Source organism: Dasypus novemcinctus, chromosome X, assembly GCF_030445035.2.
Source record: "Dasypus novemcinctus isolate mDasNov1 chromosome X, mDasNov1.1.hap2, whole genome shotgun sequence".
Classification (NCBI taxonomy): Eukaryota; Metazoa; Chordata; class Mammalia; order Cingulata; family Dasypodidae; genus Dasypus; species Dasypus novemcinctus.
In genome coordinates, this window is record NC_080704.1 from 11230366 (window position 1) to 11242998 (window position 12633).

The 12633-nt window shown below is 37.5% G+C and overlaps 1 pseudogene; it reads left to right on the forward strand.

Moving 5' to 3' along the window:
- The first annotated feature begins 10017 nt into the window (after nucleotides 1–10017).
- LOC101447152 (keratinocyte-associated transmembrane protein 2 pseudogene) lies at nucleotides 10018–10771 on the forward strand (annotated as a pseudogene).
- The last annotated feature ends 1862 nt before the right edge of the window (nucleotides 10772–12633 follow it).

Consider the following 12633-nt stretch of genomic DNA (forward strand, 5'->3'; position numbering starts at 1 on the left):
TTCTCCAAATGCATCACTGATTGATATTTGGTAATATTTCCTTTGTGCCAGGGAGGCTTATCCTTTTGAGTCATGCCCCACGTCCATGGGTTGAGGAGGTGGTGAGTTCATTTGAAGAGTTTGGCTTAGAGCAAGGCCACATTTGAGTAATCAGGAGGTTTTTAAGAGAGGACTCTTAGGCATTAAAGTTGCTTTAGTTTCATTATTACAAGAGTAGGTTCATAAGTACAAGCTTTAAGGTCGTGGGCTTGGCTATGGCCATGTTTTCTTCTTTAGGCAAGACTTATATATTCCACAGCTTTTTGCCATCTTATTTGAGAAAGTAGTAGGACTTTACCAGGAGGGAAGTTTAATATTTCGTTAGCTACTGTGTGGGCCTCTATCTAGAAAACATACCTATGGCAACAAAAGGTACATTTATATCCCACAGAAGTATGTGTAGCTGTGTAACTTTCAAGATATTCAAAAGGCCCTGTCTGTCCAGACACCTGACTGTATCCTACCTTTACTTTTTTATGGGGATATGTTAATTGACACAGAACATAATTTATAAACCTGCCTTGATTCTCATGTAAAATTCTCTCTTTTCTTTCTAGAGATGAGGCTTTGTCCTGCAGCAACCTGCATGTATGTTCAGAGAAGCCTCAGGGTAAAACAGTATAACTGACAGGAAATCTGAATGTTTCTGTGGTATATAACATTTTTCTAGGAATAAGAAACACAAAGTTCCAATTTCTGACACTTATAATTGTTGTGGCACCTTTATAACCATTGATGAAAGAATGTTAAAATACTACTGTTAACTATAGTCCATATTTTGCTTTAGGTGCATTTTTCCCCATGTACCACCCCTGTTATCAACACCCTGTAGTAGTGGTGTAGCTTTTGTTATAGATCCTGAAAGAACATTCTTATATTTGTAATATTAACCACAATACCTGGACCCCATAGGGTTCACTTTGTTATACACTCCCATGTTTTATCGCTTAGCTTTCCTTCTAGCAACATATGCCACCCAGATCGTCCCCTTTCGATCGTGTTTACACACACAGTTCAGTGCTGTTAATTACACTCACCCTGCTGTGCCACCATCACCTCCATCCATTTCCAAACAATTGCAATCAACCTAATTATAAATTTTGCACAGATTAAGCATCAGCTCCCCATTCTCTACTCCCCTTTCTATCTCTTGGTAACCTATCTTTCAGACTCTACCTCCATGAGTTTGGTAAAGGTTGCCAAGGAATAAAACAGAAATGGATTAGCTTGTATAATGAAGATTTATTAACATAAAGCTTACAGTTCTGAGGCTGTGAAGATGTCCAAATCAAGGTATCATCAAGAGATGTTTTCTCCCAGCTGCTCCTAGGGTTATTCCTTAGCCATCCGAGTCTACCAATCAGTAGCTGGAATTGGCAGCCAACTGTCTCCTCCTCCCCTGTTTTTGGGAAGTGGAACTTCCAATTTCAGTCACAGAACAGCTCCTGGGGTGGCTTGCACCATGAGAGTAGGACAATCACTGGCCTCCGCGGCTTGGCCAGCAATTTCCTGGAGAGGCTGGCACAGGTCCCTGCAGCTTTCTCCCTGCCGGAGGTGGCACTGGGGCTTAGGCTAGAGCTGCAATCTGACCTGGATGGAGAGAAGCTGGTCCCCACCAGCACTGGGATCCTCAGTCTGCCCCATTTCCCCTTGTGCCAGGCACGGAGATAAGATAGCGGCTCCTGGCATCTTCCTGACTTGGACAGGCTCAAACTTTAGCTGTTCTCAGGATTATACTTTAGCCTGCTGAATTTTACTCATCAGTAGCTGAAGTTGGTGCCCAACCATCTCTTCCTCCCCTGTTTTTGGAAAGTGAAGCTTCAATTCCAGCCCCCGAACAGATCCTGAGGCGGCTTGTGTCTCCAGTGGAGGATGGGCCCCAGCCTCTGGGGTGTGGAGCGCTCTACTTAGGAGTCTTCTCTGCAGATGGGCAGCCTCCTCCTTCCATTCCTTCAAGAATGTTGCAGGATGCCCTTCTGGCTTTCTGAAGCCCCCAAACAGGTGCTTCAGCTGGCTCCAGAGAGCTCTGGGTGTTTACTAACTGCCCTGTCGCAGGAGCTGACTCTAGGATCGCCTTACTCCGCTGCCATCTTACTGTAATCTCCTAAACCAATCCTTTTTTTGATGAAATAATAGGTCCCTGAGTACAGCATGAAAACTTCAGTAATGGGCAACATGACAACCAAGGAAACCAGTAACAAAAAAATAATAATACAGTAACTATAAAAAATGAACTTGTCTTTAGGAAGGTCTCCAGAACAGCAACAACAAAACCCTTACTGACATAATGCCAGGAAAAGAAAGAAATCTGGGAAACGGACTTGGCCCAGTGGTTAGGGCATCCGTCTACCACATGGGAGGTCCCTGGTTCAAACCCCGGGCCTCCTTGACCCGTGTGGAGCTGGCCATGCGCAGTGCTGATGCGCGCAAGGAGTGCCCTGCCACGCAGGGGTGTCCCCCGCATAGGGGAGCCCCACGCGCAAGGAGTGCACCCATAAGGAGAGCCGCCCAGCGCGAAAGAAAGTGCAGCCTGCCCAGGAATGGTGCCGCCCACACTTTCCATGCCGCTGACAACAACAGAAGCGGACAAAGAAACAAGACGCAGCAAATAGACACAGAGAACAGACAACCGGGGGAGGGGGGGAGTTAAATAAATAAATCTTTAAAAAAAAAAAGAAAAAAGAAAGAAATCTGACACTTATCTGACATGAGGCAAATCCTTATATCCAGCAGAAATTATATGTGGCTGTTTTTGTATTTTCAATTTCTGTACTTATTGCAATGGGTTTATATTGTGAGATGTGTCTTCAATGGAGATGGCAGGGGGTACATTATATGTAATAATTTGGTTTTAATAAAGCTGTCAAGATGAAAAACTCATTGGGTTGCTAAATCAAAAATTTTAGCACTATAATCACTAATGCTTAAAAAGTCAGAATTAAATATTTTCTTTACCAAGGAGAGACATACATTCAAGTAACTGGTGGAGGTGTCAAGTGCATCATGAGGAGAGATACTGGCCACAGCAGGAGTAATTCAAATAATTGTGAAATTCAAGAAATCAAATGAAAGCACTTGAAAGCTGTTGTGTTTCGTTTGTCCTGCCATCCTCTTCCATGGTAACTCAGGTTGTCCTTGAAAGCTAAAGCATGTTCTGCACAGCATGGTTTCAGTGGTAAAAAGCAGGCACTTAAGTGATCAACAAACATTTTTTCAGTAGAGTGAATGATGAGTCTTCAAGCAAGTAAAAGAGAAAAAGGAAATATAAATCATACATGCAGGCCTACTTAAGTACATAACTGAGATTTGTTTTCAATGTTCGTGACAAGCAAAACAAAGGGAGATGCATTCAATTAAAGAACTTTTTAATGATTGAATAGACTAGAAGATGCTGTTCCTGAACGGCACAGAAAACTTTAAGCCTTTTACATCAGGAGGAATAGACAAGTGAGTCCACAACCATATCCGTCTTGCAAGTCTAATAAGATATAAGGATTTATCTTGTACATTAGTAAACTAATGGGACATAACTCTAAAGTCAAGTCCAATTCTGTAGAGGAATATGATTTGTAAAAAACATGGTCCAGTGATAAAGTATGAAGTTTTATTTTTTTTGTCTGTGGTTGAAAGGGTATCTTCTATGTGGAGCTGTGGCTTGCAACTGTATTCACATAAATAAAATAGTCCCTGGAGAGTTCCAGAGGACACAGCCAGAGATTTAGGGAATGTAATCCAGTAAATTCTGTTTCTTGTCTCCAGTCCCTGTTTATACTACAGCAACATTTGATATTCTGATTTTGAAATTTTTGAAAAAATTCACTTAAATTGTGGGACAAGTATACAGTATTCCAAAATATATCTCTTCTGAGCAGCCAGTTTGTATTGGTGTCCCTTGACATGACCTTCAACTCTAGGATACTGGTTATTTTGACAATAACACTATTGGGTGAAAATTAAGAAGAGTATCCCAAGATTAATGTTCCTCTTACCTCTAGGCAGATGAACTGTGAAAGTACCTAAATAAATGCAAAGCTTTGTTCACAAAAAATTCACTGGAGAGAATACTCCGGACCGGCTGGTTGTTTTTTGACAAGAAAATGTAAGACAGGTGTTAGGAATTCTGGTAAATAGAAGATATTGTTATGTGAAAGCTAGACTGATAACGCAAATGTTTTTCATCTTGCAGTCCTGTAGAAATGGGGTAATGATTTGGGAGCAGAAAATAGTGAAAGATACTGGGTTTTCATCCAGGATTTCCAGAAAAAATGCAAGGATTCATTAATGGCGCCTGCTCTGGGCATGCAGAACATAAATGCTGACAATATGCACTAGCACATCCCATGGCTGACTCTGCATGCTTCAGGTCTCAGCTCACATCCTTTCCTTGTCAGTTCCTCAGTGAGAGCTTCCATTACAAGCTTATTTAAAATATGTTCATCTCCCACTTTTATTCTTTACCATATGGCCTTGATTATTTTAGCACTGAAGTTTACTAAAATTATTTTGTCAAGTTTTACTTATTTGCTTGTTTTTCTATCTGCCCATGATGAAAAAAGTTACCACATCTGTTCTGTTTTTCTTATCTCTGACACCAACTGCATTGGAGGTGCTTATCGAAATTTGTTAAATGAAAGAAAAATCGACAAATGAGTGAATTAATATTATCTGTTTATCAACAGAGCTTCAAGCTCTACCATGGTTTCATTTATCACTTTGATGAATTCTTTTTGTTCTTATGAAGGTTGAATGAAACCTGGGATTTATTACAAGTTCCCATTAAAAAGTGTCTCAAAGTCAGAAGGAACATGCTCAAGGTTGTTCTCTTATCTTTGAAATGCCCTTATCCTTTTTATTTTTGCTTTTAATGTCCTTGGATTTATTATTAACATGACTCAAAATACTAAGATTTTTGCATCATTAATTCAGTGGACCATTCACTTTTTTTCCTTTTTTTTATATGATTGGTACTAAATTTCTTTATGGTTATGAAGGGATGCCTTTGTCCTTTTGAAGACTTTATAGGAGTGTTTGGAGGTATACTTAATTTATAATCTGGGAATTATTTATAAGACACAGAAAACTACCCTTTTTAATGTCAAAACATCAAACTTTATTCTTGAAGCTCTCTTTGAATGAAATTCAAATATATGCAGTATTAAAATTTGAATTGCTACATTTAAAGAGATTGAAAGTTGCATAATATATCTTATGAACAACTAAAATTCTCATTAATATACCATTTATGGGGTTTATGTAGGAAAAATTGGGGGCTTAGATATAATTTAAAAAACTAATTCCCAAATATGAGTCCTGATTTCTTGGAAAGAACATTGTAATGTACAAATTTAACTGTTAATAAATGACTGAAGTTCAGTAGTGGTGGTAAAAATGAGTGGTAATATCAGTGATGGAATCACAGCTACATGTAAGGTAACTCGTATATTACCTGGGAAATACATAAGTAACCTTTCTCTCTTCTAAACATTTGATATACATAAACCATATAATTCTTATAAGTGTATACTTATATTACAAAGGAAGAAATTGAAGCTTAGAGAAAACAAGTACCATGAACACAGCTGTAGCTATTAAGTGAAAATCAGTGATTCAAACCCAGGCAATCTGGTGGCAATATAATTTCTCTTAAATCACAGAATATATATGTAACTGGTGTGTATTTGAAAATTTAAATTTTATTGCCATGATTTCTAGTCATGAAAGGTTTTAAGATACATAAAAAGTGTAGAACTTGTGAAAAATCACTCATAATTATTTTATTCCCTTTACCTGTTAATGAGGAGAATTTCATTAAATCGGACTAGTGTTATCTTAAGTGTCATCCTCAGAAGGTTATAGGAATTGAGTGTGCTCAGATTCTTATTTGAAGAAAGAAAACAAAAACAAACACTGAAAACATTTTTATCATTGTTGACTTCTTCATTTGCTCTAGCTAACCTTAAAACTTGCTTCTGTAATTTCTAATCTGTTTTTCTTCAACATATTAACAAATGTAAGGAGTAAAACCATGTGATCACCTCAAATGTAGAAAAATTTAATAAAATTCATTTTTTACTCTGTGTAAGTATTTTTAGCAAATTAGGATAAGGGAAATCATTTGAACCAAAATTTGTTGGCAAAACGGAAAGGTTTCCCATTGAGATTGTGAATAGAGGGAAGATTCCATCATCACCCCCTTTAGTCACCATGTTACTGGAAACCATAACCAATGCAATAAGGCAGTAAATAGAAATGAAAGTTGTAGGACTAGAAGGAAATTAACATTTCTTTACTTGTAGATGCTATGATTGTGTTCATATGAAAACAAAAGAATCCACAGGGAAAACATTAAAATGAAGAAAGTTTCCAAAGGTTTCTTGATTAAAAATTAAAATATTAAAATTAGTGACTTCAGCAAAAATGAGATAATTAAGTCCCCCAAAAATCTTTCCTTCCATAAAACAAGGAGAGCATGGACAAAATTATGAGTATCAAATTTTCCAGATCTCTGACAATTAAGAAAAGTTTTGCCTAGTCATCCAGGAAGAATACTTAAAAGAATAACAGTTGAATCTTGATAAGAGAAGTCAATTTTGTCTTGTTTTAACTTTCATTCTACCAGTACCCCTTCCCTATTCAATGGAAGCTTTAAAACCAATAACCCAGTAACAAAGTGTGTTTGGACCTCCTTAACCTGGGAACAGAATGTAGTTGGATCGCCTTCAAATCTTATTCCCAGAGAAATGTCATTGTTCTCCTTTTTGGTTCCCGGGAAGACCCCACTCACAAACCTCTCTATATGACTTGACAGGAATCTTCTGTAGTGTGAGTGGATTTTTCTGGGCCTGTCTGTCAAAAACAATCAGAGGTATATTTATCGATGCAGCTGCCTAAGGTGGAGGATAAGAGTTAGGAAACAAATAGACTAATCATAGTTTGGAAGTAAAAGCCTAGGGAATAAGATGTCCATATGAGCTTTGAAAAACTCCAATATCTCTGGGAATCAAGAAGGCTATGTATGTGTGTGAACCTGTGAGCGTGTCCAGGCCTGTGAATGTAGCCAGGAAAAATTTGAGAAACCTCTGATCTTTAGTCTCTGGATCACCTTGAAGTTCTGCCAAAGCAGGTCGTCACACTTATGGCAGAGGTGTAAACTGCCTGGTTGAAGGGTGAAGGCATCACCAGTATGCACACACAGCCCCTCTGGGAAGACTACAAGGTTTGTTCATTCCAGGTACTTGAGGAAATCTATGTGTAATCATTAGCTGACCACTAAGAATCTGATTAGAGAAATCAGTTGTCATACATGACAAAGAATGTCAACTCTACAGAATTATTTCAGAAAAATCACTAACCAAACAAAATGCCCAACAACCAGGCACTATAGAGAACTCTGGGGGAGTGGGTGGAATTTAATTTCCAGAGTTGCATATTATATTATTTAATGTCCAGTTTTGCACAAAAAATAAGATATGCAAATAATATAAAAATGGCCTATGTACAGGGAAAAAAGCAGTCAATAGAAATTGTCCTTGAAGAAGCAGAGATGTTAGATTTCTGATAAAAAGATTTTCAGTCATATATTTTACACATGGTCAGTGAGGTGAAATGTCGTATAACTAAAGAACTACTGGAAAGCATAACAGTGTCTCACCAAAACCAAAATCTTTAGAAATAACTAAATAGAAATTCCATGTTAAGTACAGTAAAGGGTGATAGAGGTGCTCAACAGGTGATTTGAGCAGGGAGAGGAAAGAATGCATTAGTTTAAGATATGTTAATTGGTGTTAGCCATTCCAAGTGACAGAAGGAAAACAAAAATGAAGAAAACTGAACCGAGTCTCAGAGTCCTATGGGAAACCATCACACATATATGAATGTTTGCATAATGAGTGCTCCAGAAGAAGAGGAAAGAAATTGGCCAAATCATATATTTAAAGACATAATGGCCAAAAACAAATTTGAAAAAAACTTTAATTTCCAAATCTAAGAAGCTTAACGAACCTCAAGTAAGATAAACTCAGAGACCCACATAATGACACATCATAATCATACTGTCAAAAGACAAAGATTTGTCCAGAGGATTGTGGGAAGGTGAAGCTCTGGGTAATCACACCCTCCAAAATAACTATTAAACTGGTGTGAACTATCTGAATCAACCAGTTTGAAACTCTGTAGTCTAGGTACCAGCAAATTACATCAATATACATGCTAATGCTGAATATGTTGTGGAGTCCACTAGGGTCTTCACTGTCATGATGGTTAAGTTCATGTGTCAACTTGACCCAGTTATGGCCCCAGTTGTTTAAGCATGCACTGTCCTGATTATTACTGCGAAGATATTTTGTAGACTTAAAATATCTGTAATTTGATTGCATCTGTGGCTGATTACATATATAGTCCCTCTGAGGAGATTTCCTTCATGAATGAAAGAAGTCTCATTCAAACAGCTGAAGGCCTTGAAAGGAGAAGTAATAGTATTAGCTGTCAGAAGGGAGAACTGCCATCTCTGCTTTGGCCAGTGAGCTTCTCCTGGGGAATTTATCAAAAACCTTCTTAAAATGGCAGGACTCATTAGAGTTCATACGTTCAGCAAGGTTGCAATATACAAAATCAACATATAAAAATATCTAGCAATAATCCAAAGATGAAAGTAAGAAACATTTCAATTTGTAATAGCATCAATGATATTAAAATACTTATAAATCTTGCACTTTTCTTGGTGAATTTATTTTTATACCGAAAACTACAAAAACAAAACATCATTGAACTAAGTAGACATAATAAATGAGATGATATCCCATATCCACCGATTAAAAGGCTTAATATTGTTCATATGGTAATATTCCCAAAAATTTATCTACAGTCTATCAAACTCTCAGTTGTATTATCTTTGCAGAATGTATCAAGCTGATCCTAAATTTCATATGGAAAGGCAGATGATTCAGTGTAGGAAAACAATAGTGAAAGAAAAGAGCAAAGTTGGTGCACTCACACTTCTCAATTTGAAAACTCATTGCAGTTACAGAAATTAGAACAGTGTGGTAATAGAATAAAAATAGGCAAATAGAATTGAAAAGAATTGAGTCCAGAAATAAACCAATATATATGATCAATTTATTTTCATTAAGAGTGCCAAATCCATTCCGTGTGGAAAGAAGAGTCTCTAAGCACGTGGTGCTAGGACAATTGTATAACCACAGGCAAAACAGTGAATCTGGACCCATATCTTAAATTTCTCTTACAGGAAAACTTAGGCATAAATCTTCCCTAACTTAGATTAAGCAATCGTTTCTCAGATATGGCAGATCTATAAGCAACCAAGGATATGTAGTGAAATTGGACTTCTTCTAAAATATATTGATTCAAAGTTTACTATCAAGAAGGTGAAAAGGAGAAAATGCAAATCATATTTCTTAAAGGTCTAGTATTAGGAATATATGAGGAACTCTAACAACTCAAAAAGAAAACCAATTTAAAAACGGGCAAAAATTAGATTTTTAAAGAAGATCCATAAATAGCCAACAAGGACATGGAAATATAGCCTCATTATCAGGGAAATGCAAATCAAAAGCACAATGAGATACCACTTCACACACCCAACGATGGCTATAATCAAAAAGAAAACAAGTGTTGGGCAAGATGTGAAGGAATTGAAATTTTCACATATACTTAATGCTAACAAAATAGTACAGCTACTGTGGAAATCAGTTTGGCAATTCCTCAAAATTCAACATAGTTACCATGTGACTCAGCAATTCCACTTCTAGAGAACTGAAAACATATTTCTATAAAAAAAACTGTATATGAATATTCATAGCAACATTGTTCAAGTGGTCAAAACATGGAAAAAACCCAAACGCTCAACAAACGAATCAGAAAGTAAGGTGTGACGCAGTATGATGTCATGGCGTAGAGCCTGGCAACAGCGCAGGCTTCCGGCCAAATCCTTTATGGCCGGCCGCTGCCACCCTGGGGAGGATGAGAGGAGTCGTACAAGGGAAGCAGCTTCCTGGACCTGGTATCCAGGTTCCTGGGGGGCTGGCGCAGCCTCTGGCGCTATTGCTCCTGCTCGCGTCTGCCACGCTGTCCAGTGTTCTCTGGCAGACTGATTCACAAAACCCAACTGTACTCAATCTGGCTGTTCCTACTCCAGATATGAAAGGTTTAATATATGAAGACGGAACCAAACCTTTTGTATCCCAGATCAGTACCGGTCAGCCTCCCACAACTAGTACGGAGAAAAGTGGAGGAGTGTCTGTGGCCCCTCATCCCTCCCCTACTTCCCAAGAGGAAGCTGATAATAATGAAGATCCTAGCATAGAGGAGGAAGACCGCCTCTCGCTGAGTAGTCCTCCGTCCACAGTCAGAGACGCTCTGGACAATGGAGGTTATGGAGAATCAGTGTGACTGGACCACCAGCCCCAGAGACGCGGAGTCTGATGAAGCCTTGGGAGAAAACCAGCGTTACATGGGAATTGAACCGTCAGTGAAATCTATTAAGACCCCATCCTCAGATACGGAAGAGGAACATAGCCATTCCTTTTTTTATGTTTTTATTTCTATTTTTTTAACTGCTGTTGTGTATCACAACAAAAGGAACATTTTCCTTTTGGTTCAAATCAGGAAATGGCGTGGTCTTTGTTCCAGAAGAGTGGAATGTCAATTGTCTAGTCCAGAATGTTAATGAGGCAAGCCTTCGCTGATGATAACCAATGATTATATCTTTAAATAAGTACTGTGAACTGAGTTTGCTTATTATGTAATTTTATTTGCTTGACTTTTTATATGATATTGTGCAGATGTTTGCCATCGGCAATTGGTACTAAAATGAGAGGTGGTTCTCTCTTTATTTTGCCTTGGTGCTTTGGAAATTAAATGTGACAGACAAGGAATATATTAATTTTTAATCTACACTTTTAGAGCTGATTTCAATTAGGTGTCCACGATGTGGAGCTAAGCATTACTTTGTATTTACTCTGATTGTTTTAGATTTCTTTATCATACTTCTTCTGGAAGTATTAGTAATGCTACTTCTAAAAGATTCCAAACTTGTAATTAAATTCTAAAATATCTGGTATTGGATCCAAAAACAATATTTTAAGCAAACATTTCTTTGGGCTCCCGAACTGTAATGTACAAGGATATATGTGATAATGCTTTGCTTTTTTTTTTTTTTAAGATTTATTTATTTATTTCTCTCCCCTCCCCCCCCCCCACCCTGGTTGTCTGTTCTCTGTGTCTATTTGCTGGGACGTCGTCTTTGTCCGCTTCTGTTGTTGTCAGCGGCACGGGAATCTCTTTCTTTTTGTTGCATCATCTTGTTGTGTCAGCTCTCTGTGTGTGCGGCGCCACTCCTGGGCAGGCTTCACTTTCTTTCATGCTGGGCAGCTCTCCTTATGGGGCGCACTCCTTGCACGTGGGGCTCCCCTACACAGGGCGTGGCAGGGCACTCCTTGCGCGCACCAGCACTGCACGTGGGCCAGTGGGCCCAGGGTTTGAACCGCGGACCTCCCATGTGGTAGAAGGATGCTCTAACCACTGGGTCAAGTCCACCTCTTTCAGGAAAACTGCTTTGGATATTTTGGGTAATTTATACATACTTTAAGATAATGATATTGCTTGAACTGATTAGTTTTAGGTAACACCTTAAATGTGTTTAGAAATTCTGACAATAGAGACTGCACATTTTACAGTGAAGAAAGATAAAATGCTATTAGAAATAGATTTTTTGTTTGAATTACTGAATCAAATTTAAAGATAGAAATTGTGGTAAAATATTAAATACACAGACAGTTGCTTTTAGTTAGGAATTAATTGTAGCATGGGTTCCTCCAACCTTTCAAGCAAGGGGCAGAATTTAAGATTATATGAGATTTGTTCACTTTATTTTATAGTATGTTTGAATAAATCTTAGAGACCATTATCACTTAAATAATACTGTTCCTAGGTCTTTCAAATTAAAATTGTATCTGAATGTATTTGTATGTATACATAAAGGATATATGTGTACACGGACCTTTTCCCCCTGTTATTTGTTTTATTTTCTTTGTTTGTTTACAATGACTGGAATTTACTTACTGTATTTCATTTTAGCTTATCTTTCTTTCATAAGTACTTAATATGTATATATCTGATTTGAACCATGGGTGACTTACAAGTGTTACTGTACAAAATTTTTGTTTTCATTTATTGAAATATATCACTTATACATAAACATACAAAAACAATAAATGTATAATAGTTGTGAACTTACAAAACAAACATATATAATATCAAACAAACATATATAACATCTCACCCTACCACCAATAACTTGCATTGTTTTTAAACCTTTTTAACTAATGATTAAAGAGCATTGTCAAAATATTACTACTAAACAAAGTAATTTCCCCTAACCAATCTGATTATCTTTGTATCATTTATATATGAACATATATAAACAATTAAGTGTATAGTAAAAGTTGTGAACTTACAAAACAAATATGCATAATATCCTACAGGGGTCCCATACATCAGCCCTCCACAAACACCTTGCATTGTCATGAGATGTTTGTTACAATCTATGAAAGAACACTGTCAAAATCTTATTACTAA